Source organism: Somniosus microcephalus, chromosome 14 (assembly GCF_052327205.1).
Source record: "Somniosus microcephalus isolate GS21.2 chromosome 14, FLI_Smic_1.0, whole genome shotgun sequence".
Taxonomy (NCBI): Eukaryota; Metazoa; Chordata; class Chondrichthyes; order Squaliformes; family Somniosidae; genus Somniosus; species Somniosus microcephalus.
In genome coordinates this window covers 55,527,465-55,553,846 of record NC_141000.1, presented here as the reverse complement: position 1 = coordinate 55,553,846, position 26,382 = coordinate 55,527,465, and the positions used below count along the sequence as shown (strand labels likewise).

The 26,382-nt window shown below is 50.1% G+C and overlaps 1 pseudogene; it reads left to right on the top strand.

The window, feature by feature from the left end:
• Positions 1 to 1,075: 1,075 nt before the first annotated feature.
• LOC147107499 (organic solute transporter subunit alpha-like) overlaps positions 1,076 to 26,382 on the top strand; it is a 98,410-nt pseudogene continuing 73,103 nt past the window's right edge.

The following is a 26,382-nucleotide window of genomic DNA, read 5'->3' as shown; positions in this document are numbered from 1 at the left end:
CGATAGAAGCCAAGTTTGCAGGCGGAGGCGATAATTAGCGCCAGATGCTAAACTTTGCGCCCGGCCGATAATTGCGCCCCAAACAGGGTGATACCAAATTTCTTCCCCGTGACTTCTTACCAAATCTCATAATTTTTAAGAGTCTGTCTCATGATTTATGAGACGGTGGGGTTGGCATGACTGAGACTCCATTGTGCCCTACCAATCTTTCTCCCACCTCCACAATCCTTCAACTGTCATCCTTGCAGTGTTCCTTTAAATACTTCAGCTGAAATAGACCCATGCGTGTCGTCATCATGCCCTGCTCATTGGTCGGGAAACCTGGACGTCAGATGCAAATGCAATGGCTGGATTAAAAAGCCACTGACAGACGTGCTGCAGCTACTTCTGGGTATTCCCACACGCTACCGGACCTCCCACCCCGCTCCCAGCGCGCTGGCAGGTAAATATATTCCGGCCCAAGGAACTGATCCTATTTCTTTCCTACTTTAACTCAGGCTTGTTCTTGCTTCAGTTCCCACCTGACTGATCTACTCCCAGGCCCCACCCAGTCAGACAATACCCCTCCCCGTGCTTCATTTACTGGCTGCATCATTGCCCAGCCCCTGTCCTGTAAACAGCCCCACTGGAGACCTCCTGGTGTCGAGAAAAATGATATAACTTAATATTATTAATCCGTAAGCAACTTGTTAAAAATTAACAGGTTGATGGGTCTTAGTCAAAGCTGCTTTTGAGTTAGCTGTAACAGTGCTGGGCAGAGCTCGCTCTGAATCAATAGGCAATCTGTTGGCACCAATGTGGTTAGTTGTAGATGTTGGATGATACTGCAATACAGCCCATTGCACTTGGATCATTTGTACTTTGCCTGCGATATGGTGGGTGACCATTTTCTTTCAGCTGTTGGGAGAGGTGGGGTTGACATTTCAATTTTAAAAGTGTTTGCTTCTAGAGATTGCTTTAGAGCTTTTGTACTTGATGTTTATCTTCTGAAGAACGTGAACTCCCAAGAACCGAAAATGAATCAAGGTGTGGGGAGCGCCGGAGCAGATCGAGACTGTGCAGCTACAGTCAGGCTGGTTGGGAAAGCGGCGGCGCGTGGAAGAGACGCGGAGCCTGGGGTCTCAGTCCGTCTTCTCAAGAATAACAGAAAGTTAGTGTGTGTGTTGGAGAGATGACTGACGCTGCAAACCAGAGCCTGGACCGTTACTGCGGCTCCATCCCACCCAAAGCCGTGGATATTTTAATGAGTAAGTAGGCAAAATGAAAGTTGGTAGCACTTTCACCTCTGAGTCGGAAGGTTGCTGGTTCAAGTCCCACTCCAGAGGTTGAGCACAAAATCTAGACTGACTCTCCAGTGCAGTACTGAGGGAGTGCTGCACTGTCGGAGGCGCCGTCTTTCGGTTGAGACGTTAAACCGAGACCCATCTGCTCTCTCAGGTGGCTGTAAAAGATCCCACAGCACTATTTTGAAGAAGAGCAGGGGATTATCCCTGGTGTCCTGGCCAATATTTATCCCTCAATCAACATCACAAAAAAAACGATTATCTGGTCATTACCACATTGCTGTTTGTGGGCGCTTGCTGTGCGCAAATTGGCTAACGCGTTTCCTACATGTTAACATAAAAGGGAACCCAAAAATATTCTACCGGCATGTAAACAGTAAGCAGGTAGTAAGAGGCAGGGTGGGGCCTATTAGAGACAAAGAAGGTGATATATGCTTAGAGGCGCAGGGCAAGACTAGAATACTCAATGAGTACTGTACTTTGTATCAAAAATAACAACAGAAAATGCTGGAAAAACTCAGCAGGCCAGGCAGCATCCGTGGAGAGAGAAACAGGGTTTCAGGTCTGGGACCCTTCATCAGAACTGGAAAAAGCTGGAGATGTAACAGATATTAAGCAGGTGCAGAGACAGGAGGGCATTGAAGGAACATACTGTGGAGGAGCCACAAGAGACTCAGTGTACTTTAGTATAATCCCTTTAATTGTATTATAGTGCAGCCGGGGACTGCACCTTTAAACTGATTGTTACCTTTACAGTGTGTGTTTGCCTTTATCCTGCGTGGTGACGTCATGACGCCGATCACGTGACCGCCAGTGGCACGAAGAACGTGGGGACGTCATGACGTCAGCTGAGAGAACTTTCCAGCAGTCTTCGATTACCTGGCATCTTGAACGAACGTGTTTTGATTTCCTCCTTATAACATCCAGCAAACTTCGTTGTTAATAAATTCCAGTCTTTTAATCCATCGAGTTGAGCTGAATTATTTAGTTAGGAACCTCCGTTCCTACATTGGTGACCCTGATCTTGTCGAACAAACTTCGAAGAGAATTCAACATGAGCACAAATGCCATCGCCCTCAAATTGCCTCAGTTCTGGGAGCAGCAACCAGAAGCTTGGTTCCTACAGACGGAAGCACAGTTTCACCTGCGGGAGATCGTAGCGGATTCGACCCGTTATTTTTACGTGGTCTCCGCTCTCGACAGCACCACGGCCTCGAGGGTCATCAGCCTACTGAGCAGTCCACCAGACGAGGGTAAGTATGAGGCTCTCAAAGCTCGTTTACTGCAAATATTTGGCCTTAACAAATCAGAGCGCGCACGCAGGCTCATTGCCATGCCAGGCATTGGGGACTCAAAGCCTTCGGAATTAATGAGCCAAATGCTCACCCTACTTGGTTTGGAAGACCAATGTTTTTTATTCCGAGAACTTTTCCTCTGCCAGCTACCTGACGCGGTGCAGACAGCCTTGGCCAGCTCTGAGATCACCGACTGTGTTAAGCTCGCGGCAGAGGCAGACAAAATTTTTGCAGTCTCACAGCAGTGCTGTGCAGCCACGAGGCGCCCTTCTCCTGCGCGTGCGAAGCCCAGCCCTCCTCCAGCAGGCTGGTGCACGTACCACGCCCGTTTTGGCGCCAAAGCTCGATGCTGCAAGCCTCCCTGCAGTTTCTCCCCCCAAAAAAATCCTTCAGCAAGCCATTGCCCTTCGAAAAGGACGACAAGCCCTGAAAAGCGCGTTCAATTTATCATGGCGGTCGGTTCAACGGGGAAATTACTTTGTTACGGATTCCACAACGGGGAGGCGATTCCTCTGTGACACTGGGTCCCAGTGCAGCATTTTGCCAGCTTCCAGGCTGGATCTACAATCCGGCGGCCGCGGTCCTGCACTCGAGGCAGCCAATGGCGCGGCGATTCGCACTTTTGGGAAACGGATGGTTACCGTTACTTTTGGCGGTCAGCAGTTCCTCTGGCAATTTATCACTGCCACAGTGTCACAGGCCATACTAGGAGCCGACTTCTTTTGTGCAAATGGTTTTCTAGTTGACGTCAAAAACTGCCGCCTTATTCACGCGTTCACTTACCACGCGGTGCCCTGCCACTGCAGCACCGTCGTGTCCTGGTCGGTCGCCTGTGCGGTACCAGTTCAAGACGGGTTTACACACCTACTCAGCGAGTTTCCAGAGCTCACCCGGCCTACCTTCTCGGCAGCAGTCACGAAACATGGTGTGGCACACCATATCACCACGAATGGATCACCGGTTTATGCCCGGGCGCGCAGGTTAGAACCCAGCAAACTCGCGGCGGCTAAAGCCGAATTCCAAACAATGGAGTGCCTCGGGATCGTCCGACGCTCCGACAGTCCTTGGTCCTCTCCACTGCATATCATCCCCAAACCAGGTGGAGGGTGGCGGCCTTGCGGGGACTACAGACGACTAAACGATGCCACGACTCCTGACAGGTATCCCATACCTGATATCCAGGATTTCTCAGCACATTTGGCTGGAAACTCAATATTTTCAAAGGTGGATCTTGTCCGCGGGTATCACCAGGTCCTGGTGCACCCCCAAGATGTTCCCAAGACGGTGGTCATCACACCTTTTGGCCTTTTCGAATTTCTCAATGCCTTTCGGGTTAAAAAATGCAGCGCAGGCTTTCCAGCGGCTCATGGACTCTGTTTTACGGGATTTGCCTTTCCTTTTCATATATCTGGACGATATACTCGTCGCTAGCAAGAACCCCAAGGAACACTTGTTACATCTACGCCAGCTCTTCACTCGGTTAAGCCAGCATGGCCTCATTGTCAACCCGGCCAAATGCCAATTCGGTCTCACCAGCATCGATTTCCTGGGGCACAGGATAACATCGGATGGCGCCGTTCCACTAGCCATCAAGGTTGAGGCTGTTACAGCTTTTCCACGTCCCCTCGCTGTTAAGTCCTTGCAGGAATTCCTGGGGATGGTTAATTTTTACCATCGTTTTGTCCCCAAGGCAGCGCAGTTGATGCAACCGCTGTATGAAGCACTGAAAGGGAAATCTGGCAAAGACCTCATCAACTGGACTCCCCAGATGGACCAGGCCTTCCTAGATACCAAAGCAGCACTGGCAGATGCAACCATGCTGGCACACCCTATTCGAGGCGCAACCATCGCTCTCACGACGGACGCTTCGGACTACGCCATTGGAGCGGTGCAGGAGCAGTGGTTAGACAGGACTTGGCAGCCGCTGGCCTTTTTCAGCCGCCAACTACGCAAGAACGAACGCAAGTACAGCACGTTCAATAGGGAGTTGCTCGCCCTGTTTTTGGCGATTCGGCATTTTCGCTTTCTGCTAGAAGGACGCCCGTTCACCGCGTTTGTGGACCACAAACCACTCACGTTTGCCATGGCCAAAACGTCTGAACCTTGGTCAGCGCGGCAACAGTGCCACCTCACCTTCATTTCGGAATTCACCACCGATCTATGACACGTCTCGGGCAAGGACAATCTCGTGGCCGATTGCCTCTCCCGCGCTCCTGTCCTGGCAGTTAACCTGGGCGTCGATTTCGCTGGCTTAGCGGAAGAGCAGTTGGCTGACCCCGAAGTTCAAGCGTACCGGACCACGCCTTCCAGTTGGCAAGTCGCTGACGTTCAGTTCCACTCAGCAGGAACCACCCTTTTGTGCGACACGTCCATGGGAGTGCCTAGTGCCGGTCAAGTGGCGCAAGAAAGTCTTTCGGGCGATACACGGGTTGTCGCACCCAGGGATGCGAGCTTCGCAACGTCTCATGTCCCGCAAGTTCGTGTGGAAGGGCATGCACTTAGATGTCCGAGATTGGACAAACAATTGTATTGATTGTCAAAAAGCGAAAGTCAACCGGCATGTCAAAGCCCCTTTGGCTGAGTTTCCAGTGTCAGAGCGACGGTTTGACCACGTGCACGTGGATCTAGTGGGTCCTCTTCCCGGTTCACGGGGTTTCATGCATCTCCTCACAATAGTGGACCGCACCACCAGGTGGCCAGAGGCGATTCCGTTGGTCGCTACCACTACAGCTGATGTTGCCAGGGCATTCCTGTCGTTGTGGGTGGCTCGCTTCGGCGTCCCATCCGACATATCATCAGACCGAGGTTCACAATTCACTTCCGAATTATGGAACGCCGTTGCACACGGCTTAGGTACCAAGCTACACCATACCACCGCCTACCATCCGCAGGCGAATGGCCTGTGCGAAAGGTTCCATCGGTCGCTTAAGGCATCCCTTCGTGCCAGCCTGCGCGGATCCAACTGGGTAGACAGATTGCCTTGGGTGATGCTAGGGCTAAGGACGGCTCCCAAGGAAGACCTTCAGTCTTCATCAGCTGAGTTACTTTATGGGCAAACCTTGAGGGTCCCTGGTGACTTCCTGCCTCCGCATACAGAACCGTGGTCTGCAACTCAGCAGCTTATCCAGCATCGTGAGGCGGCCAAGAACTTCCTGCCCATTCCGACCTCGTATCATGGCTTACAGAGGCCTCACGTTCCTGTGGACCTCATGTCCGCCGATTATGTCTTCATCAGGCACGACGCGCACAGAGACCCACTTAAACCACCATACGCCAGCCCATTTCGTGTCATATCTGCCGGTGAGAAATATTTCACCGTCAACGTAGGTGGCAGACCGGACACCATCTCCATCGACTGTCTGAAGGCCGCTCACCTCGATCGCACTGAAACAATAGTGCCTGCCCAGCCACCTTGCCGAGGACGACCGCCGTTGCACGCCGATTCATCATTACAACAGCCAGCCGTTGAACCGCCTACAGATGCCTCATCGTCGTTTTCGCAGTCAGACACTGCGTTCGCCGCACCTGACACGCCGCAACAACCACAGCCAGGCTCCATGCTTTCTCCTGATGTTCCACTTCCGCCGCCTGAGGGTCGTCGACGCTCGGAGAGAACCATCAAGCCTCCTGTTCGTTTGACACTGGCCATTAACGGGGATTCTGGGGGGGCGCCTGTGGAGGAGCCACAAGAGACTCAGTGTACTTTAGTATAATCCCCTTAATTGTATTATAGTGCAGCCAGGGACTGCACCTTTAAACTGATTGTTACCTTTACAGTGTGTGTTTGACTTTATCCTGCGTGGTGACATCATGACGCCGATCACGTGACCGCCAGTGGCGTGAAGAACGTGGGGACGTCATGATGTCAGCTGAGAGAACTTTCCAGCAGTCTTCGACTACCTGGCATCTTGAACGAACGTGTTTTGATTTCCTCCTTGTAACATCCAGCAAACTTCGTTATTATTAAATTCCAGTCTTTTAATCCATCGAGTTGAGCTGAATTATTTAGTTAGGAACCTCCGTTCCTACAATACTGTGCTTTTGAAAGAGGCAGGAAAGATAAAATGTTGCAAATGGGAATGGCAAAATCATACAGCATGAAAAATGGGGGCAGGGGTTATAGTTTGAAATTGTTGAACTCAATGTTGAGGCCAGAAAGCTTTAAAGTGCCTAATCGAAAGATGAGGTGCTGTTCCTCGAGCTTACGTTGAGCTACATTGGACCAATGTAATAGGCCGAGGACAGAGAGATCAGAGTGGGAGCGAAGCGGTGAATTAAAGTGACAGGCGACCGGAAGCTCAGGGTCACCCTTATGGACTGAATGGAGGTGTTCCGCAAAGCGGCCGCCCAATCTCCGTTTGGTCTCCCCAGTGTAGAGGAGACCGCATCGTGAGCAGTGAATACAGTATTCTAAATTGCAAGAAGTGCAAGTAAATCACTGTTTCACCTGGAAGGGGTGTTTGGGGCCCTGGACAGTGGGAAGGGAGGAGGTAAAAGGGCAGGTGTTGCATTTCCTGCGCTTGCACGGGAAGGTGCCAGGCGAAGGGGAAGGGCTGTTAGGGGTGATTGAGGAGTGGACCAGGGTGTCACGGAGGGAGCGGTCCCTTCAGAATGCTGAAAGGGGAGGTGAGGGGAAGATGCGTTTGGTGGTGGGATCACGTTGGAGGTGGCGGAAATGGCGGAGGATGATCCGTTGAATGTGGAGGCTGGTGGGGTGAAAGGTGAGGACAAGGGGAACCCTATCATGGTTCTGGGAGGGAGGGGAAGGGGTGAGAGCAGAAGTGCGGGAAATGGAACGGACACGGTCAAGGGCCGTGTCAACCACAGTAGAGGGGAATCCTCAGTTGAGGAAAAAGGAAGGCATGTCGGAAGCACTGGTATGGAAGGTGGCATCATCAGAACAGACGCGGCGGAGATGGAGAAACTGGGAGAATGGAATAGGGTCCTTACAGGAAGCGGGGTGGGAGGAAGTGTAGTCCAGGTAGCTGTGGGAGTCGGTGGGCTTGTAGTGGATGTTTGTTGAAAGCCGATCGCCAGAAATGGAGATGGAGAAGTCAAGGAAGGGAAGAGAAGAGTTGGAGATGGACCATGTGAAGGTGAGGGAAGGGTGGAAATTGGAAGTAAAGTGAATGAACTTATCAAGTTCAGGGCGAGGGCAGGAGACAGCACCGATACGGTCATCGATGTACCAGAAAAAGAGGTGAGGGAGGGGACCTGAGTAGGACTGGAACAAATAATGTTCCACATATCCCATGAAAAGGCAGGCTTAGCTAGGGCCCATGCGGGTTCCCATAGCAACACCTTTAATTTGGAGGAAGTGAGTGGAGTCAGAGGAGAAGTTGTTCAATGTGAGAACAAGTTCAGCCAGGCGGAGGAGGGTGGTGGTGGATGGGGACTGGTTGGGTCTCTGTTCAAGGAAGAAGCGGAGCGCCCTCAGGCCATCCTGGTGGGGGATGGAGGTGTAGAGGGATTGGACGTCCATAGTGAAAAGGAGACGGTTGGGGCCAGGAAACTGGAAACTGTTAAAGTGACAGAGGGCGTCGGAAGAGTCACGGATGTAGGTGGGAAGAGACTGGACAAGGGGAGAATAAATAGAGTCGAGATAGGAAGAGATAAGTTCAGTGGGGCAAGAACAGGCTGAAACGATGGGTCTACCAGGGCAGTACTGTTTGTGGATCTTGGGAAGGAGGTAGAAGCGGGCTGTGCATGGTTGGGGGACTATGAGGTTGGCAGCCATGGAGGGAAGATCTCCAGAGGAGATGAGGTCAGTGACAGTCTTGGAAACAATATGCCTGATGTTTGCTAGTGGGGTCATGGTCCAGGCGGAGGTAGGAGGAGGTGTCGGAGAGTTGGCGTTCAGCTTCCGCATGGTAGAGGTCAGTTCGCTAAACAACAACAGCACCACCCTTATCAGCAGGTTTAATAATAATGTTAGGGTTGGATCGGAGAGAACGGAGTGCTGCAAGTTCAGAGGGAGGTAGGTTGGAGAGAGGGGAGCAGAGAAATTGAGACGGCCGATGTCATGTCGGCAGTTAGCAATGAAAAGATCTAGAGAGGGTAAGAGGCCAGAGGGAGGGGTCCAGGTAGAACGAGAATTTTGAAAGCAGGAGACAGAATCAGCTGTGTGGGGGGGAAGACTCCTGGCCAAAGAAGTGGGCATGGAGACGAAGGCGACGGAAAAAGAGCTTACCATCGTGCCGAGCTCGAAATTCATTAAGATGGGGGCGTAAGGGGATGAAGCGCATGCCTTTGCTGAGGACTGATCGTTCGGGGTCAGAGAGGGGAAGGTCAGAACACGGCAGGGGGTGAGATTGGAAGATGGGATGGGGTCAGTGGAAAGTGAAGGGGAAGAAGGTTCCGGAGGGGCGTTGGTGTCCAAAAGTTGATGAAGCTTGCGATCCTTGACATCAGAAATGAAGAAAAAAAGTTTTTTGTTGAAGCGTCGGATGAGTCGAAGGATGAAATGGAATGAGGAAAGAGATGTGGCTGTGAAACCAAGTCTTGGCAGATACCTGATCAAACACAAGAAGGGAAATGAGAAGAGTACTTTGTATCGATGTTTACTAAGGAGGTGGATGCTGACAAAATATCGGTAGAAGTGAAAAAGGTAGAAGCAATGGAAGAGGTGAAAATTGATAGACAGGATGTACTAGAAAGACTGGGTATGCTTAGAGTGGATAAGTCGCCTGGTCCAGATGGCTTGCATCCCAGGTTGCTAAGGGAATTGGGGAGGAGATAGCGGAAGGGCTTGCCATAATTTTCCAATCTTCCCTGGATGCGGGGGAGGTGCCTGAGGATTGGAAAGTGGCAAATATGACACCATTGTTCAAGAAAGGGTGTAAGGACAATCCTAGTAACTACAGGCCGGTCAGTTTAACATCAGTGGTGGGTAAAGTTTTAGAAACAATAATCAAGAAAAAAATTAACGGGCACTTGGAGAGGTTTAAGCTAATTAAGGAGAGCCAACACGGATTTGTAAAAGGCAGATCGTGTCTGACTAATCTAATTGAATTTTTTGATGAAGTAACAGAGAGGATTGATGAAGGGAATGCAGTGGATGTTGTCTACATGGATTTTCAGAAGGCGTTTGACAAAATACCACATAGAAGGCTGGTTAACAAAGTTGAGACTCATGGAATAGGTGAGTCAGTGGCAGCTTGGATAAGGAATTGGCTTAAGGATAGAAAATAGCGAGTTGTGGTAAATGGCTGTTTTTCAGACTGGAGGATGGTAGACAGTGGTATTCCCCAAGGGTCAGTGCTTTTTTTGATATATATAAATGACCTGGATATTGGAATACAGAGTAGAATTTCTAAACTTGCTGATGACACCAAACTTGGGGGTGTGGCAAACAGTGATGATGATACCAATCGACTGCAACAGGACATAGAAAGGCTAGCAGAATGGGCAGACAAGTGGCAGATGGAATTTAATACAGAGAAGTGTGAGGTGATGCATTTTGGCAGAAGGAAGAGGGAGAGGCAATATACACTTCATGGCACAGTGTGCAGGGACAGAGGGACTTGGGAGTTAATGTGCATAGGTCCCTGAAGGTGGCAGGACATGTTGAGAGAGTGGTTAACAAAGCATATGGGATCTTGGGCCTCATCTTTCGATTGGGCACTTTGCAGCCTGCCGGACTCAACATTGAGTTCAACAATTTCAGATAATTATCCCGACCACCATTTTTCATGCAGTATGATTTTTGCCATTCCCATTTGCAACATTTTATCTTTCCTGCCTCTTACAAAAGTACAGGATGTTCTTTCTATTTCTTCCTCCCCTCCTAAACACCGCCCCCCCCCCCCCGCACTGTCTCTGCACCTGCTTAATATCTGTTACATCTCCAGCTTTTTCCAGTTCTGATGAAGGGTCCCAGACCTGAAACGTTAACTCTGTTTCTCTCTCCACGGATGCTGCCTGGCCTGCTGAGTATTTCCAGCATTTTCTGTTGTTATTTCAGATTTCCAGCATCCGCAGTATTTTGCAATTTTATTTCATAAATAGAGGTATTGAGTGCAAAAGTAGAGATGTTATGCTGAACCTTTATAAAGCACTGGTTAGGCCACAACTGGAGTATTGCATCCAGTTCTGGTCACCACACTTTAGGAAGGATGTGAAGGCCCTTGAGAGGGTGCAGAGGAGATTTACTAGAATGGTTCCAGGGATGGGGGATCTTAGCTACAAGGACAGGTTGAAGAAGCTGGATTTGTTTTCATTAGAGCAAAGGAGGTTGAAGGATGATTTGATAGAGGTGTACAAAATTATGACGGGTTTGGATAGGCTAGACGGGAAAAGGCTGTTCCCACTAGTTGATGGTACAAGGACTAGGGGACACAGATTTAAGGTTTCAGGCAAGAGATACCGGGGGGAAGTGAGGAAAAACTTTTTTATGCAGCGAGTGGTGATGACCTGGAATTCACTGCCAACGGAAGGGGTGGAAGCGGAGACACTCAAATGTTTTCAAGGGGAGACTGGATAGGCACTTGAGGGAGATAAATTTGCAGGGCGGGAACTGACTGGATTGCTCTACAGAGAGCCTGCATGGACTCGATGGGCCGAATGGCCTGCTTCTGTGCCGTTATGACTCTATGACTATGACAACAGTGACTACACTTCAAAAATTACTTCATTGATTGTAAAGTGCTTTGGGACGTTCTGAGTTTATGAAAGGCGCTATATAAATTCTTTCGTTTTTGGCGGTTTTTAATTCAGTCCTTGCCGGCATAATCGATGAACATCAGGACTTGTGAATCACCCACTGGAAGGAAAATGGTGAAGATCCTTCTAACTGCTGCAGTTCTCATTCTGGGCGGCTGCTCTCGAATTGCCGATGTAAAGCGGTTTGGGGGCTCGCACAGACACCAAAGTGCCCTCACCAGCAGAGAGCCGGGCCCTGAACTAAAGTCTGAGGGATGTGATGGAGGGGGTGAGAGTTCGGCGGCTCAGCCGCTGCCTCCCCCGCCCCAGTAAATGGGAGATGCCACAGGCGGCACTTGGTGAGGAGCGGCTGTTGATGCGGGGCCGGGCCGGGCAATTTTGTGGCTGTCGTTAGAAGAAAGCTCACGGGCTTTCCGAGTTAACTTCCGGCCTCTTCCCAGGAATGGCCCCCTACCCTCTCTAAATAAGTTAGTTCAACCCTTCTTGTAGATGATGTGGTGAACGGCAGGAATATAGCAGCTGCTGAACTTTTCTAGATCAGCGCAACAAGTAAATCCATCCAGCCACGCAGATATACAGCCTATACATTTTTAGTTTTGAACAGTTCAGGGTCAACTATTTCTTTTCTGTCCTTTTCAGATTTTTTGTGTGTGGATAAACCCTTAATCTGTCTATCACAGCATATGCTAACCATATACTGTTCCAGTTCCTTCTTCTTAGGCAGTCCCTCGGAACCGAGGATGACTTGCTTCCACATTAAAAATGAGCTCGCAGGTGGCTGATTAGTCCAATGCAGGACCTACAGTCTCTGTCACAGGTGGGGCAGACGGTGGTTGAAGGGGCGGGTGGGTGGGGTGCTTGGGTTGACGTGCACTCCTTGCGCTGCCTGTGCTTGGCTTCCACTTGCTCCCGGCGAAGAGACTCGAGGTGTTCGGCGCCTTCCCGGATGCTTCTCCTCCACTTTGTGCGGTCTTGGGCCAGGGATTCCCAGGTGTCGGTAGGGATGTTACATTTTTTTCAAGGAGGCTTTGAGGGTGTCCTTGAAGCGTTTCCTCTGCCCACCTGGGGCTCTCTTGCCGTGCCGGAGCTCCGAGTAGAGCGCTTGTTTTGGGAGTCTCGTATCGGGCATGCGGACAATGTGACCCGTCCATCGGAGCTGATTGAGCGTGGTCAGAGCTTCGATGCTGGGGATGTTGGCCTGAGCAAGAACACTGACGTTGGTGCGCCTATCCTGCCAATGGATTTGCAGGTTCTTGCGGAGGCAGTGTTGGTGGTACCTCTCCAGTGCTTTGAGGTGCCTGCTGTACATGGTCCATGTCTCTGAGGCATACAGCAGGGCAGGTATCACTGCTGCCCTGTAGACCATGAGCTTAGTGCTGGGTTTGAGGTCCTAGTCTTCAAACACTCTCTTCCTCAGGTGACCGAAGGCTGCACTGGCACACTGAAGGCGGTGTTGGACTTTGTCGTCGACGAAGCAAGGCTGTGTCATCGCACCAATGCTCTTCTCAATCTTCCTTGCTGCAATGCTCCATCTCACCCTCAGTAAGCTCCCCACTGGAGTGGAGCTAATTTACAGAACAAACGGGAAACTGTTCAACCTCCGTCGCCTCCAGTCCAGATCCAAGGTCGTCCCATCCTCTGTCGTCGAATTACAGTATGCAGACGATGCTTGCGTCTGCGGTCACTCGGAGGTTGTGGTAAACCACTGTTATACCTGTCTGTATGTGTATGTGTATTCCACTAGGTACAGGTCTGGACATGCCTCGGCTGACTCCTCCCACTATTCCAGGTATATAAGTGACTACCTCCCAGTCCCTTAGTATTCTGGACGGGTCGACCACTCGAGACTAGACCTTCATTCTTTAGTTAATAAAAGCCTGGTTGTTACTCGCTTAACCTCAGTCTTTTGAGTAATTGATGGCGCATCAATTTTATTAACTAAATTTTTTATAATGGAGAAGATCCTCACACCAGCATGCCTGGACCTGGACAGTCGGGAAGCGGACGCTTCCACCAAGTTTGCTCACTGGCTCATGTGCTTCGAGGCATTCCTGACTGCCTCCACTGTGGTCGTAACGGATGCGAACAAACTGTCTGTCCTGATCTCCAAGGTGAACCACCGAGTGTACTCAGTCATCCGGGACGCGACCTCGTACACAGCCGCCCTCCAGCTCCTCAAGACCCAGTACACGCGCCCTGTGAACGAAGTTTACGCCAGGCACCTCCTGGGGAGTCGCAAGCAACAACCTGGGGAATCGACTGAGGAATACCTCCAAGCACTGTCCGTGCTTGGCCGGGCCTGTGGGTGTAAGGCGGTAACGCCCACTAAGTACACGGAGGAACTGATCCGGGATGCCTTCGTAGCGGGCCACAGGTCCAACTACACCCGACAGCGACTGCTGGAGCAGAGTGACCTCACCCTCGACAAAGCCTCCGAAATCGCACTAACGCTGGACGCAGCCTACCGGGGCATGGATGCCTACTCCTCTGCACCGTGGACGCCGCGGGGAACGACAACCTGGGACACGGTAGGACAGCCCCATAGCACCGTGCCGCCACAGCCCAACAACGGCCCAACCACTGCAGCAGTGTCCCAAAGCCAGACAGCAGTATCCCAAGGCCAGAAATGCTACTTCTGTGGCCAGGCCAAACACCCCAGAGCGCGCTGCCCGGCGAAGAATGCGACCTGCTCGGGCTGCGGGAGAAAGGGACACTACGCTAGCGTCTGCAAGGCCAAAGCCACCCCGAACGCCAGCAGCGCCGCGTGTGGGCCGTGCGAGCCGCCATCTTGGGCCCCCAACAGCGCCGCGTGTGGGCCGTGCGGGCCGCCATCTTGGGCCTCCCCAGCCATGTGCGAACCACCGCAGCAGCAGCCATCTTGGACGACTCCAGCCACATGGGAATCATGGACGCCGCCATCTTGGACACCAGCCGGGACGCAGCAGGCCGCCAACCCCCCCCCCATCTGATACCCGCAGCGACACACCGACCCCTACGCTGGCCACTGTTACGCTGGACCAAACGAGACCGCACCAACTAGCTCGGTCCAAAATGGACGTTAAGGTAAACGGCCATGCAATAAGCTGCCTTTTTGACTCCGGGAGCACAGAGAGCTTCATCCACCCCGACACGGTGCGGCGTTGCTCTCTCCCAGTCCTGCCTGCGCACCAGCGGATTTCTATGGCCGCCAAGTCCCAGTCAGCGGACATTGGCGGCTACTGCGTGGTGACACTAGTAGTAGACGGGACTGTGTTCAATAATTTTAAACTCCTGGTCCTGCCCCAACTTTGCGCTGCCGTTCTACTGGGGTTGGATTTCCAGTGCCACCTCAAAAGCGTTACGATGGCATACGGTGGCCCCCTCCCCCCACTCACAGTCTGCAGCCAGCAGCCTCCAAATTGCCCGCCGCGCACCAGATGCAACCTCTCCACACTCAGAGTCCCACCCCCCCCACTGTTTGCTAACCTCACCCCCGACTGTAAGCCCATCGCCACAAAGAGCAGGCGATACAGTGCCGGGGACAGGGTTTTCATCAAAACCGAAGTGGAGCGGCTCCTGAAGGAGGGGATTATTGAGGGCAGCTCCAGCCCCTGGCGAGCCCAGGTTGTGGTCGTTAAGACCGGCGAGAAACAACGCCTGGTCATCGACTACAGCCAAACAATAAACCGCTACACCCTGCTGGACGCCTACCCACTCCCCCGCATAGCTGACATGGTCAACCAGATCGCGCAGTACCGCGTCTTTTTGACCATTGACCTGTAATCAGCGTACCACCAGCTCCCCATCCGCCCCGAAGACCGCCAGTATACTGCTTTTGAGGCAAACGGCCGCCTCTATCACTTCCTTAGGGTTCCCTTTGGCGTTACCAACGGGGTCTCCGTCTTCCAAAGGGAGATGGACCGGATGGTCGATCAAAACGCGCTGCAGGCCACTTTCCCTTACCTAGACAATGTGACCATCTGTGGCCATGACTTGCAGGACCATGACGCAAACCTCGAGAAATTCCTCCGCACCGCCCAACTCCTGAACCTGACATATAACAAGGAGAAGTGCATATTCCGCACAGACCGCCTCGCCATCCTTGGCTGTGTTGTGGAACACGGGGTCATCGGTCCCGACCCGGACCGGATGCGTCCCCTTATGGAACTCCCACTGCCCCACTGCCTAAAAGCTCTGAAGAGGTGACTAGGGTTTTTTTCCTACTACGCCCAGTGGGTCCCCTACTATGCAGACAAAGCCCGTCCGCTGATCAAATCCACCTCTTTTCCCCTGATGGCAGAGGCCCGCTCAGCCTTCCACCGTATCAAGGAGGACATTGCCAAAGCCACCATGCACGCAGTGGACGAATCCATCCCCTTCCAGGTGGAAAGCGATGCGTCCGACTTCACTCTGGCCGCCACCCTTAATCAGGCGGGGAGACCTGTGGCATTCTTCTCATGAACCCTCCAGGGCCCGGAGACCAGACACTCCGCGGTCGAGAAGGAGGCTATTGTGGAGGCTGTGCGTCATTGGAGGCACTACCTGGCCGGAAAACGATTTACCCTGCTCACTGACCAGCGTTCAGTTGCTTTTATGTTCAACAACAAGCAGAGGGGCAAAATCAAGAATGACAAGATCTTGAGGTGGAGAATCGAACTTTCCACCTACAATTACGAGATCTTGTACCGGCCTGGGAAGCTCAATGAACCCCCAGATGCCCTATCGCGTGGCACCTGCGCCAGCGCGCAGATCGATAGGCTGAGGGCCCTCCACAATGACCTCTGCCACCCGGGGGTTACCAGGTTCTTCCACTTCATCAAGGCCCGCAACCTGCCTTACTCCATTGAGGAGGTCAGGACCATGACCAAGAACTGCCAAGTCTGCGCTGAGTGCAAACCGCACTTTTATAGACCAGACAGAGCCCACCTGATAAAAGCCACTCGCCCTTTCAAACGCCTGAGCGTCGATTTTAAAGGGCCTCTCCCCTCCTCCGACCGCAATGTGTACTTCCTCAACATCATTGACGAGTACTCCCGTTTCCCGTTCGCTATCCCCTGCCCGGACATGACCAGTGCCACGGTCATTAAATGTCTGAACAGCCTCTTCACCCTGTTCGGTTTCCCCAGCTATATCCATAGCGACCGGGGCTCATCGTTTATGAGCGACGAACTCCGCCCGTACCTGCTCGCTAGGGGTATAGCCACAAGCAGTTACAACCCCCGGGGGAACGGACAGGTGGAAAGAGAGAATGCAACAGTTTGGAAGGCCGCCCTACTAGCCTTAAAGTCTAGGGGCCTTCCGACCTCCCGCTGGCAGGAGGTGCTCCCCGATGCGCTCCACTCGATTCGGTCACTGCTCTGCACTGCCACCAATGCCACCCCTCACGAGAAAATGTTTGTCTTCCCAAGGAAGTCCACATCGGGGGCAGCGTTACCGCCATGGCTGACGTCCCCAGGGCCAGTACTACTGAGAAGACACGTGAGGACCAATAAAATGGACCCCCTGGTCGAGAGGGTCAACCTCCTCCACGCCAACCCCCAATATGCTTACATTGCGTACCCGGACGGGCGGGAGGACACAGTCTCCATACGAGACCTCGCACCCTCGGGGACCGCTGTAACCCACTACCCATTACCACCCACCCCCACGACACCCTTGGGGACCGCTGTAACCCACTGCCCATTACCACCCCCCCCCACGACCCGATATCCAACCCCAGCAGTCGGCTCGCCTTGGACCGTCACCCACGAGGACTACACTCCAGTGCCCCAGCCTACATGGGACGCGATGCCGGAAGCTGCACCACCCCTGCCGTCGCCACGTCGATCACAGCGGCAGACAAGACCTCCGGAGAGGCTCCAATACACGAACTTTTAAATACACTTCACCCCGCCGGACTCATTTTTAAACAAGGGGTGAATGTGGTAAACCACTGTTATACCTGTCTGTATGTGTATGTGTATTCCACTAGGTACAGGTCTGGACATGCCTCGGCTGACTCCTCCCACTATTCCAGGTATATGAGTGACTACTTCCCAGTCCCTTAGTATTCTGGACGGGTCGACCACTCAAGACTAGACCTTCATTCTTTAGTTAATAAAAGCCTGGTTGTTACTCGCTTAACCTCAGTCTTTTGAGTAATTGATGGCGCATCAGAGGTCGAACTCCAAACCATCGTAAACACCTTCACCGAAGCATACGAGAGCATGGGCCTTACACTAAACATCCATAAGACAAAGGTCCTCTGCCAACTTGCCCCCGCCACACAGTGCTGCCCCCCGATTATCAAAATCCACGACAAGGCCTTGGACAACGTGGACCACTTTCCATACCTCGGGAGCCTACTGTCAACAAGGGCAGACGTCATGTTCTAGTTTATACAGCAGGTCAAGGGTTAACTAAACTTCTCTATGTTGGCAATATTGTAACTTACTTCCAGACAATTCCTCTCATGATGCTAACAGCAAGTACTGATGCAGTTATAACTTTAGTATCAATGTGAAGTGGTTTCGCTTGGCACCGAGCTGCAGTTTTGTGTAACTGCAGCCTGAATCTGGTGTCTGGGCCTGATCTAACACTGCAACCAAGTGGAGTGAGACTCCTGGAGAAAGAAAGACTTGCAATTATATAGCGCCTTTCACGACCAACGGACATCTCAAAGCGCTTTATAGCCAATGAAGTACTTTTGAAGTGGAGTCACTGTTGTAATGTGGGAAACGCGGCAGCCAATTTGCGCACAAGCAAGCTCCCACAAACAGCAATGTGATAATGAACAGATAATCTGTTTTTGTTATGTTGATTGAGGGATAAATATTGGCCAGGACACCAGGGATAACTCCCGTGCTCTTCTTCGAAATAGTGCCATGGGATCTATTACGTCCACCTGAGAGAACAGACGGGGCCTCGGTTTAACGTCTCATTCGAAAGACAGCACCTCCGACAGTGCAGCACTCCCTCAGTATTGCACTGGAGTGTCAGCCTAGATTTTTGTGCTCAAGTCCCTGGACTGGGACTTGAGCACTGGAGGATGGAGTCTTGCTCTACTTCACTTTGGAGTCAATCACAACTAATTTTTGCTCCAAGTTTACAATTGGTGGGAAGGTTTCTATTTCATACTGATGCTGAACTTACAATTACTGATGTTAGAATTAGCTATGCTTCTTTGTAGCTGTTTGTAAAAGAAGTACTGCTTCCAGCGATGATTCCCCCAAATTTCCAGTAACTGGTTGAAAAACAGAACTGCCAACGCCTCTGGAGCAGCTCACCTGCTCGCTGTCTTGACTGACAAATGGCTAGGAAAAACTTATGAATCGCAGAAAGTAAATACTGCTTTCAAAAGTAAAATGCATTGATAGTGAAAGCCTCTATTTAAAGCGTTAGTAGGGAATATGTGTTTCAGTGCAGGTTGAATCTGCTTCTTTGCACAACTCCACAATTCTGAGCTCTACATACAATTACTGATGAGCTCACTGCTTCACTTGCTCTGCAAAATAAAGCCAAGTAGGCTTCTTGGCAGGCTACATAGTTATTAAAAATATTTCAACCACATCCCAACCTTAATACTGTGTTTCAGCTTCATAGGAACAGGAGTAGGCCATTCAGCCCCTCGAGCCTGTTCTGCCGTTCAATGAGATCATGGCTGATCTGTATCCTAACCCCATCCACCCACCTTGGCTCCATATCCCTTAATACCTTTGGCTAGCAAAAATCTATCGATCTCAGATTTAAAATTATTAATTGACCTAGGATCTACTGCATTTTGTGGGAGAGAGTTCCAAACTTCCACCACCCTTTGCATGAAGAAGTATTTCCTAATTTCTCTCCTGAATGACATGACTTTTTTTAAGGTTATTTCTCCTTGTCTAAGATTCCCGTACCAGCTGAAAAAGTTTCTTTCTATCTACCCTATCAATTCCTTTCAAAATCCTAAAAACCTTAATCAAACCACCCCTAAACCTTCTATATTCTAGGGAATACAAGGCTAATTTACGCAATCCTCATAATCTAACCATTGGAGCCCTGGTAACATTCTGGCTACAACACAATTGTTGCCAGTGATTGCAAAGCATTGCCAAAACATGTGGTTGCCATTAAGTTGAAGTTAACACAAGGAGCCTGTCTCTTTCAAAAGAGAGAGGAAGAAAAACAGACTTGCACTTATGTGACATTTATCATATGGCCTCAAAGTACTTCATACAATGAATTGCTTATTTGGAGTGCAGTGAGTATTATTATGTGGTTGTGGTATGGAGTGTTCATTTTGCTACTCTTACTTTTCCTAAACATGTTGTTTTGTTAAATATTTGAGAATCAACAACAGCAACTTGTATTTATAGCGCCTTTAACATAGTAAAACGTCCCAAGGCGCTTCACAGGAGCGTTATAAAACAACATTTAATACCGAGCCACATGAGATATTACGCCAGATGACCAAAAGCTTGCTCAAAGAGGTAGGTTTTAAGGAGCGTCTTAAAGGAGGAAAGAGAAGTAGAGAGGTGGAGAGGAATTCCAGAGCTTAGGGCTGCGGCAGCTAAAGGCATGGCCACCAATGGTGGAGCGATTAAAATCGGGGATCCGCAAGAGGCCAGAATTGGAGGAGCGCAGTTATCTCGTAGGGCTGGAGGAGGTTACAGAGATAGGGAGGGATTTGAAAACAAGGATGAGAATTTTAAAATTGAGGCATTGCTCAACCAGGAGCCAACGTAGGTCAGTGAGCACGGGGTAATGGGTGAATGGGACTTGGTGCGAGTTAGGATACAAGCATCAGAGTTTTGGATGAGCTTAAGTTTATGAAGGGTGGAAGATTGGAGACCGGCCAGGAATAGTCAAGTCTAGAGGTAACAAAGGCATGGATGAAGGTTTCAGCAGCAGATGAGCTGAGGCATTGCCAGGGTTGGGCAATGTTATGGAGGTGGAAGTAAAGCCTTACAGAATCACACAATAATAATAAAGTACCTAATTTTAAACACCAGAAGTAACTAAACATACACAACAACATAAATATTAACAGAATATATTGAACATTTACCAAAGGAGATGATGCATATTGCACTCTTCGACAATCAATCACGTCACCTGTATAGCTTCCAGGAGCAAACTGGCTCTCCAAAAAGGGTGCAGGATTCTCATGGAAAAAGGTGGGGGGGCCGGGCAGTGGGTGCCGATAACACAGCACTGTAGAATCATTCACAAGACACTCGGGAAATCTCTTGATTTCCCTCATAGCCAATCCACCCCAATCGCTTCCATTCCCCTATCTCACCCCAAGCCTTCCCTTTGATACTAATTATTCTGGTCTAGAAGATACTAATTCAGCATTTATAGAAGATATCAAATCAATATATTTATGTTAATTGTTTGCTAACTTCTATCTCTGAACAAAATCCATTCTGTATTCTGACTGACATTCATATTCTGAGGAAAAACAAATTCTTGCAGTAACTGCAGTTAGGGTTAGGGTTAGGCACTTTACTGCCTTCCGGACTCAATATCGAGTTCAACAATTTCAGATCATAACCTCGGCCTCCATTACATTTTTACATATATTTTTTATCCACACCTTTTGTAATGTATATACCTTTAAGGGGGGAACTATCTTTTACAGCTCATGTATACTGCAGTACCGGCAGTGACCACACCTGTATATAGCACTGAGTAGTAATCTGTACAGATCAGTTCCAGTGTGAGCCACGTTGAGTAAACACCTGTTGTACCGTTCTCCTGCAGTCTGTGTCTTATTATACACAGACACAACATTGGCGACAAGGCAAGTTCGAACCTACCTGCAACTCTGCATCACCTCCCGGGGATTCGTTCCTGGAGATCAGTGGATTGGAGGTCAAGGCCAGAGACTCGGGTGTCGACCACGGGCAACCGCCCAGTCATCCAGCAGAGACTCGAGAATTGCGGGGGAGGCTGTCGAGAGCCAGGCTTGGCTTTCCAGTCGAGGTGGTCCAGCGAAACGGGCTGGCAACAGGTAGTGCGCAGACCCTTCCCGGACAGCGGTGGGCTAGAGCCCGACCGAGCGGCACAGCAAAGGGCCGAGCAGTGTCGACGGGGGAGAGAGAGAGAGAGGGCAGAGTGCACAGGGCGCAGCCGGTGTTCAGGGGCCAAGCAGCGTCGAAGAGAGGGAGAGAGAGACGCGCAGAAACCCGCGAGGTGCCGCCATTGCCACGAGGACCGCCGAGAGTGACGTTGGCAGCAGCGCAGGAGAAGCGCGTGAAACCTACAGTGCGCCGCCATTGCCACGAGAACCGCCGGGAGCGGCATTGGCAGCAGCGGGGGAGGAAGGAAAACGCGGGAGACGCCATTATAAGCCATTGGGAGACGCCATTTTAAACCACACCCAAAATGCCGAAGAGTGGCAGTATCACCGCATTTGACAATGAAGTCGAGGACTGGACTACATATGTCGAACGAATAGAGGTATACTGCAAGGCAAATGAGGTGTCAGATGACAAGAAAGCGTTGGTATTGTTAAATTTAATGGGTGCAAAGACGTATGGTTTATTACGAAATCTAGTAACCCCAACGAAGCCAATGGAAAAGAGTTTTGAAGACATAGTAACGATACTACAGGAACATTTAAACCCCACACCGCTGCTGATAACAGAAAGATTCAAGTTTCACAAACGGAACCAGCATAAGGATGAAAGCAATGCTGATTATTTAACAGAACTGCGCAAACTATCGAAACACTGCCAGTTTGGAGCGGGACTGGCAGATACCTTAAGGGACAAGTTTGTGTGTGGGCTTCAAAGAGAAGGAACCCAGAAACGGCTTTTATCTGAAAAGGACCTTACGCTGGAAAAGGCTTTCAGCATTGCGGTATCATATGAAGCAGCAGCACGGGGCGCTGCAGAGATACAACAGAGACCGCAAGAATATGGCACAAACGAAATGTCATATAGAACAGAGAAGTGCTATCGCTGCGGCAGAACAACATACGACCAGAATGATTGCTGGTTCAAAGACAAAGTGTGCAGACAGTGTGGAAAAGTAGGACACATAGCACGAGTCTGCAGGTCGGGAAAGAAAACCAGCAATAAGAAACCTACCAAAGAAAAGTACAAGAAGGTACATAAGATGACGGAGAATAGTTCAGACGAACAAAAGAGTGATAACGACTCTGAAAGCAGGGAACTGAGTTGTCTGAAACTACATAATGTGATCACAACGGAGGATCACCAAACCATTTGAGTCACTCTCAAGATAGCAGGAGTCCAGGTAAAGATGGAATTGGACACAGGATCAGCCCTAACAGTCATAAACCGATGGGACTATGAGCGGCTATTCTCACACATACCCTTGAGAGACACAAAAATTATTTTGAAGACGTACACGGGGCAAAAAGTCTACCCCAAAGGAAAAATAAGGGTGACCGTTATATATAACGGTAAGGAAACACCAAAACTAGACCTGTATGTATTGCAAGATGGAGGACCACCATTACTGGGACATGAATGGATCCGGAAAATACAACTGGATTGGCATTCCATACAGGCACTGACTGTGGCTGACAAAAAGGATGACGACGTCACACCTGGGCGACTGTCAAAGTACCTAACTGACGTGAAAGAAGTGTTCCAGCAAGGACTCAGAACACTAAAAAGCATGACAGCAACGATTAAAATTGAAGAAAACGCAAGCCCCAAATTTTTTAAGCGATCCGCCCAGTCATTGAAGCAGAGCTGGAGAGTCTGGAACGTTCAGGTGTACTGTCCAAGGTAGACTGGAGCGAGTGGGCTACACCCATCATCCCTGTGATGAAAAAGTCGTTGAGCAGCACGCCTGGGGAACCAAGGAAGGTTCGCATCTGTGGGGACTTTAAGGTAACAGTGAACCCGGTCCTTCACACCGTACAATATCCACTTCAGCGAATTGAAGATATTTTCGCCTCGCTATCTGGAGGGAAATGCTTCACTAAGATTGATCTGGCCCAGGCGTATCTGCAAATGGAGGTAGAAGAAGCATCAAAAAAAAACTCACAATCAACACCCATAAAGGTCTCTACCAATACAACCGGCTGGTATTCGGGGTAGCATCAGCTCCGGCTATTTGGCAGAGGGCAATGGAACAAGTCCTGCAAGGGATGCCAGGGACCCAGTGTTATTTGGACGACATCCTGGTCACGGGCGAAAATGACAGTGAACACCTTGCCAACCTGGAGCAGGTGCTCACTAGATTGCAGGAATATGGGCTCTGAGCTAATCGCCACAAATGTGAGTTTTTTAGAAAACAGATCTCGTATTGTGGCCACGATATCGATAAAGAGGGGTTACATAAGTCCCCAGAGAAGATTGAGGCAGTAGTCAAGGTTCCAGCACCGGAAAATGTTTCACAACTGAGGTCGTTCCTCGGGCTGGTAAACTACTACCATAAGTTCTTGCCAAATTTGTCGACAATACTACACCCACTGAACACCCTACTGCAAACTGGGGTGCCATGGAAGTGGAGTGACGAATGTAGACGAGCTTTCCAGAAGAGCAAAACACTAATCACATCGAAAGAGGTATTGGCCCATTACTACCCAGCATTACCAATTCGGTTGGCATGTGATGCGTCACCCTACGGCATTGGAGCGGTGCTGTCGCACAAATTCTCGGACGGCTCAGAGAGGCCAATAGCCTTTGCGTCACGATCACTAACCTCAGCCGAGCGTAACTACTCCCAGATTGACAGGGAGGCCCTCAGCCTAGTGTGGGGAGTGAAAAAGTTCAATCACTATCTGCACGGGCAGAAATTCACCTTGCTGACTGATCACCAGCCTCTTGTCTCCATTTTTAATCCGAAGAAGGGCGTTTCGGTGATGACTGCGCAACGACTACAAAGATGGTCACTTTTTCTAGGGGCGCACCACTATGAGATTGAATATAAGGGCACGAAACAGCATGGAAATGCTGATGGGCTATCACACCTGCCACTGCCTACTGTGGAGGAAGCACCAGCAGTGGATCCTTGTCGAAATATTCCATTCGACTATAGTTGAATACCTACCGGTAGCTAACGCTTGTATCGTAAAGGAAACCCGAAATGACCCGACACTGTCTCGGGTATATGATTTGATGGTGAAGGGATGGCCAGCACATGGCGACTCACTGTTGCCAGCATTCTCGACAAGGAGAGAACAGCTGTCAGTGTGCCGGGGGACCTTGATGTGTGGATCCCGAGTGGTAATTCCACCCTAGTTAAGGGATAGAGTGCTCAATGAGCTTCATGAGGTTCATCTGGGGGGGGTAAAAATGAAAAGCCTAGCCAGGGCTTATGTGTGGTGGCCGGGAATCGATAAACAAATCGAGGACCTGACCAAGAGCTGCTCAGGATGCCAGAAAGTCCAAAATGCACCACCACAGGCCCCTCTACACCCATGGGAGTGGCCCTCATCTCCATGGCAACGGGTGCATATTGATTTTGCTGGTCCATTCATGGACTCAATGTTTTTAATAGCCGTGGATGCGCACTCGAAATGGCCTGAGGTCATCAAAATGTCCTCCACCACCACGGAGAAAACTATTGCAGTCCTACGGACCATTTTTGCCAGGAATGGCTTGCCAGAACAGATTTGCTCCAACAACGGACCACAGTTTGTGTCCGAAGAGTTCCGGAGGTTCTTGAAAAAGAATGGGGTATGGCATTACACATCCACCCCGTATCATCCAGCCACAAATGGATTGGCTGAGAGGTTCGTACAAACCTTTAAGAAGGCAATAAAGGCTATGTACAATGACAACATTCCGCTGCAGCACAAGGTGGACAATTTCCTGTTCGCCTACCGGAATGCGACACATGCAGTCACCAACCAGGCCCCAGTCATGATGTTCTTTAACCGAAGGTTAAGATCTCGCCTGGATTTGCTCAGACCAAACATACGAAGAGATGTTGAGAGTAAGCAATTCCAGCACATCCATGAGAAGCCAACAAGGAGCTTCAATGTAGGGCAACCAGTCTTGGCCCGCGACTACCGAACAGAAAAATGGCAGTCAGGAACGATATGCACACGGCAGGGCCCACTAATGTACACAGTGGATGTTGGGGAGAGCATCGTGAGATGCCATGCTGACCAGACCCTAGAGTCACAGGAACAAGTCAACCCCATGCCTCGCCCATACGTACCTGGTGATGAACCCGACGTATAGGTCGCATCTACCCCAGAAACAGTAGCATCGGAAGCTGATGAACCAACCGACGACAGGGGGCCAGAATCGCCTCCGCACCAAGAGCAAGACACTCGGGAAAGGCGCTATCCAGAAAGGATCAGGAAGCCGCCCCAAAGACTGAATATATAAATAGACTATTTTCAGCTAATGTTGCATGTTAAAAGTGTTAATTGTAATTAGTTTGATATTTAATTGTTAAATGAGTGTTATGGTACTGTTAATCTAAAAGGGGAGGAATTGTAATGTATATACCTTTAAGGGGGGAACTATCTTTTACAGCTCATGTATACTGCAGTACCGGCAGTGACCACACCTGTATATAACACTGAGTAGTAATCTGTACAGACCAGTTCCAGTGTGAGCCACGTTGAGTAAACACCTGTTGTACCGTTCTCCTGCAGTCTGTGTCTTATTATACACGGACACAACAGGGACAATCATGGCCATGCCTACGGGATTCATCGGAAGCCCTGCCATGTATGACCGAGGAACCATTCAGTTCTTACATTGAGTGCATGGAGATGTTTTTTAAGGCCAATAGCATTATTGAGACTGAAGGTGCAGATGAGAATGTTCCAGCTCAAAATAAAGTAATTCACGAATGGAAGAAAGCAATTTTTCTAACGGAGATCGGGCCAGATGTCTACAGAACTTTCACAAACCTACTCGTGCCTGGGAAAGCGAAGGATGCATCGCTTGAAGTCATTGTCGAGGAACTCGAGGACCATTTTGACCCAAAGCCGTTAGAAATAGCAAAGAGCTATAAGTCTGGTACCAGAAACAAAAAACAAAGTGAAACCATCAGTGAGTACATTGTAGCTCTTAAGGACCTGTCTTTGTATTGTAACTTCAGCACATTTTTGGACCGTACGTTGCGAGATAAGTTTATGTGTGGACTGGTGGATGAGCGCACACAGTCCAAGTTAGTGAAGCCTCTGAATCTAACATTTGACATAGCATGCAAAATTGCCCTATATATGGAGATGGTGTCTAAGAATGCTAGGGAGC